This window comes from Zea mays, chromosome 5 (assembly GCF_902167145.1).
Source record: "Zea mays cultivar B73 chromosome 5, Zm-B73-REFERENCE-NAM-5.0, whole genome shotgun sequence".
Taxonomy (NCBI): domain Eukaryota; kingdom Viridiplantae; phylum Streptophyta; class Magnoliopsida; order Poales; family Poaceae; genus Zea; species Zea mays.
The window spans coordinates 146,246,854-146,251,879 of record NC_050100.1 but is presented as its reverse complement, the minus strand read 5'-3'; the positions used below and the strand labels follow the sequence as shown (position 1 = coordinate 146,251,879).

Below are 5,026 nucleotides of genomic sequence, written 5' to 3'. Positions count from 1 at the left end.
TAGAAATGTGATGAGTTCACCACATTCTAGGACCAAGGCTATTTGGGTGCCTAAGTCCTTATTGGCTAACCTTGATGGACCCATCATGAGATGGGTACCAAAATGTACTTAATAAGTTTTGCCGGTACCTAGAGATGATATGAAGCTTTGGGGTGCTTGAGTGGTTTAACTCAATTCTTATCTCAAGCTATCAATCTTACATTGACTATTCTTTTAAGATCGTCCCAAAGATGAATTGAGTTGTTATATCACTAACTTCATATTCACCTCTAGCAAAGAACTTGTGTAGTAGGGAATAAGGATTAACCTTTGTGGGAATCAAGCAAAAGGCCTACAACTAAGTGATATCCAAAGGATGGTAACAATTAATTCTTAAGTGCACATTGCTTTTAATTAGTATATTCCTTTGTGTCTTTTTGTAGCCACATAGGAAAAATGAAGCACTTGAGAATGAAGTTAAAAGATTTTACCTTGCCTTGGAAAAGATCCAATTATATGGTAGATTGCAAGTGTATATGTTTATATTGTGACAATCTACATGATTTAAATTGGTTCTGAGCCTTCTACATTAATCACTCACCATGTTATGAATTAAACTTGCCCTATAAACTTAATTAAATAATCATTCTACTTTCATATTTTTTAATTAATGTTATGCATGATGCTTGTAAAGGTAATTTAGTTCATATCATGAGGTTTCCTTATTTTAGTAACCTTTTTATCATTTATATACTAGAGGTTGCTAAATAGGAAACTATTGCTTGTGTTTCAAATGCAATCTCTTTTAAGATATTTCATGGAAATTCATAAGTAGAGATTGTGCTCTTTCAATTGGTAAAATCACAAGCATTAAAGGTTAATCTTCACCTAAAAGAAAGGTTAGGAATGCTCAAGGCAAAGGTATGGAACTAATTGTTTCATTTGGTGTGTGATCAATAATAGTTCCTTTCAAGTGACATTCTTTCAATTGGTAATAATCTATTCTATGGAAAGAAATGTCAATATAAAGGTTAAATTCCTTTTGGCTTAAATTTGTAAATGGGTGCATATTGTTAATTCACTCCTCCATGTGCATTAACTTAAAAAGAATTTAACTTATGCCTTTATGCTTCATAAATAATGACTAGGTAGGTGCCCGTGCGATGCCACGGAACATAAATCTCGATTTGTATATCAGATATGCTTCCTGTGAAGCAAGGAAGCGAACACAAGCCAGCTTTTTGTATTAGTGCATTATGTTCAGTTCTTACTTGAGCATCCCGTGTTCTCGTGTGTGCCATGGCCGAGTGGCAAGCTCAACACTGGTATTGTTGTCTTGTCTCAAATGAAGTCCGCTTCCACAAGTTAATCGGATTTCTTCATGGGTGATAGCTGTGTCAGATTCTTCCACGCATAGGGCAAGTAATGCAAGTGATAGCTGTGTCAGTTTACCCCCATTTTCTTGGGCATCACTTGTCACAAATGAAGTCCATTGGAGGTTCGCAATTTATATTCCGTGGCATCGCACGGGCACCTACCTAGTAAAATTTGAAGTTCAAACACATCATATATTAAAAGATAAAAAAGAAAATTCTGAGATAAAAAAGTGAAATTATCTCTTACAGTTTTCTCTTCTTTTATCTCTTATCATATGATGAATTTGAAGTACATCTATAATTTAATGCTTTTTTGGGACTTTTGTTAGTTATAATTTAATATTTTTTTGTGGCTTTTGTTAATTGGTTTGCACGAAAAATTGATTTTAAAGTACATCTATAATTTAATATTTTTTGTGACTTTTGTTAGTTATAATTTAATAATTTTTTGTGACTTATGTTAGTTGGTTTGCACGAAAACTTGATTTGCACTTAACACGTTGCCAACAATATTATATTGATCTCTTGTTCTCGCACAAGTACTGAATTTGGGACACGCTCTATTGATCCAAGCCATATCGCTTCTCATGGCCTCTTGCACAGGCGCATCAGGTTGAAACAACTTATCACACGCCAAAAGCGCATCAGTAGGATAGCGAACTTGATTTCTTACAGCCACGAAATCCATGCACTACAGCAAATCTGCAATGTGAACACAACAAACACCTGGGTATCGATACAGCACACAAGAACGTGAATCACATAAACAAACTGCAGAGACTGTCAAATACAACATCCATCTTACGTATCTCATTTGTTTACAGTATGCGTTCAGGAGGGTTTCAAATGTAAACATCACATGTCGTTGGAGCAAATCAGTTTACAGAGTGATAAAACCAAGACATGTCGCTGGAGCAAATCAGTTTACAGAGTGAAAAAACCAAGACAAGCTTCAGGCTGGCTGCTCATAAGTGATGCTGCTATTCTTGTTTGAAACAGTAAATCATCAACAGACAACTTACTCCACCTCTTCCAAGAAATCCTTGATCTCTGATGGGCTTAGAACTCTGTTATTTGTATGGAAACTGTTAGTTCTCACCAAACCATTTGAAGTAGCAAGGAGTTTGTAATATCAAATAGCCTTAGATTTCCAACAACAAAAACATAGTAAACAGATTCATTTCCCCTACAGCTAGAGGAGCACAAGTTGTTACCAAACCCTAAAGAACAGAATGGGAGCAATGAGTGATGCAGTGATTTGATCATTTGATGAGGCAAGAGGAACATGGATCATATAAAGGTGGCAGTAATAATTGAGTCTGTGTAACTTACTTGAACTCACGGTCAGCTCGAATAATTCCGATTTCAATGTTGTTGGAGGAAATTTGCCCCTCATATCTGCAAGTCCAAGATGCAGAACCAATTAGTAACTATTTAGGATGTTTTAAACTAAGCAACTACAAGTGGGTTGCAATACCCTTCTTTCAAAGTCAAAATTGCAGTGTGGATGGCATCATCAAGCTCTATATCCTCTGTGTATCTACAATGAAAACATATTATAAAGATAAGATGTGAAATCAGAAGGAAAGGATGATCTGTTATGGCACACAGGGGGTGGTAATGGGCTCTAAATCTTACACTATAAAATTTAAGGATCGAATCGGATTAGGATTCGGTCTCTATTCCTATTCATTTTTGTACTAAAATTTATTAAGGGCCACAATTTATTGTGAAGAAACACTTGATCATAATCCATTACCATCCCTAGGCACACATGCCTCTTATATTAATCAATGATGAGGTACATAGAATCAACTGGAATTTATTTACAATCAATGATGGAAGAAAATTATCAATGATAGAAGAAAATTATCAGCGGTACTATGTCACAACTCACAACAGTGTATCTGTATATAGTGCAAGTGCACAACATTACTACCATGAGATTATGTACCTCTTTCCAAGAAATGTCTTTGCATTTGACACATTTTTTCCCATGGCTGATGCCTTCCAGGAGAAGTATGATCCTGAGGGATCAACCTGAAGAAATAGCCAACAATGTCAGTTGTCTTGACTCTTGAGTTTACGAAGGTACATCCTACAATATCATGGTGATTGTTAACACATATGTGCACATTTTTCACTTTATAAGTACTACTTGTGATGATCCCTGTGAGACAATAAACAGGTTTCCTTTTTTTGAAAGGTTGATAATCAGGTTTGAGGTTTCTATCTTGTAACTTCTTCAGTATACCTGATACAACTGTGGGCCATTGTCATCATACCCAGCAATCAACAGCGATACTCCAAATGGTCTTACACCACTGAAACAAATAAGGATCACAAGTAAAACTCATTAACATATACGTATCTCAGGTTTTCACTAATCACCTTAAAAGCCCCAGACAATAGAGGCTAGTACAATCCTTTTGACTGGATGGTGTATATCCTAGTAATCTCTATTAGTTTAACTGTCTGGTCAAGCCATCACGACGACGTCAAGTGCGTCAATCAATAAATGGAAATATCTACTAAATGTTATAGATATAGTGCATATTCTATGTATGATGTTGGTTGGCTCGCTTGGCAAATAAACAATATTTAACCCTCGACCACTTAAATATCACCAATTAATTGAAAATCAATATCTGGATTGCACACAGGGACAATACATTTAGGTAATGTACAAATAAAAAAAATGGCAGACCGAGTACCAGAGGCAAGCCTTCCTCCCGCAAATGCAGAGAGGCTGCTTCGAACCCGCGATCTGGTGACTCAATGAAGCAGATCTTCCAAGTGTTTAGCTATTTAGGTAATGTACAAATAAGGCACTAAAAACAGCTAAAAAATACAATGTTATTCCAAGTGTTTAGCCCGGAAGAAAAGTTGTTTGAAGGTTTAGTGCCATAATATATTGATTATGGAGTGGCCATCCTGCAGTATGCAGATGACATTATCCTCTGTATTCAAGAATCTGTTTTCAAGTCGTCCGATTAATTGTGATTAATCGTCCAAGTTGATTTGGACCCAATCACGATTAATTGCCCAAGTTGGTCAGCCAGAACGACCAGCAAGTCGTCCGACTTGAAAGCAGATGACAAAGAGCAAGCTGCAAATTTAAAGTTGCTCTTTATATCTATGAGATGTCTGGTTTTTAATCAAAATGCAGTTTGTACAGCTTTTTAATATGAACAGAGGCTCAAGGTAAGTTAGATGCCACTTAACTCAGCTGAACTTGATAAAGGCATAAAGCCATAAGCCAAGGAAGAGGCTCTGATCACAGATCCCTTGAATGGGGGAAACTTTAGGTATGTTTCTTGTTAAAAGAAATCAATGGGACTACAGCCTTCTATATAGGCCAGCCCTAACAATCTTTAATAATTAGCATAGAAGCATATCGTCATGCCCATGCCACCTGGGTAATTGGGGCCATGGTTTCCTTCTACGTGAGAAGGTGCAACCCACATTGGTATTTCACATTTCCACAAGACATGTAATGATTAACTCTTCAAAATTCACTTTAGATTGGGAGAGTAAGCTCCACAAGAATTACAATATCTAAGGGTATTAATGTTTTAACTCTAAAAACTGTTTGAATTCATAATGCAATAGAAATTAATTATATCGATTTCTGGTCAAATAAAGGAATGAACAACTGGGGCCTTCCATGT

The 5,026-nt window shown here is 36.2% G+C and overlaps 1 pseudogene across 1 annotated transcript; it reads right to left on the bottom strand.

Moving 5' to 3' along the window:
• Positions 1 to 2,345: 2,345 nt before the first annotated feature.
• Positions 2,346 to 3,708, bottom strand: LOC103626991 (proteasome subunit alpha pseudogene; annotated as a pseudogene). The gene is made up of 5 exons (NR_163273.1): positions 3,610 to 3,708; positions 3,310 to 3,395; positions 2,833 to 2,895; positions 2,688 to 2,753; positions 2,346 to 2,422 (listed from the first exon to the last, which is right to left on the bottom strand). The product of NR_163273.1 is annotated as a proteasome subunit alpha pseudogene (transcript).
• Positions 3,709 to 5,026: the final 1,318 nt, after the last annotated feature.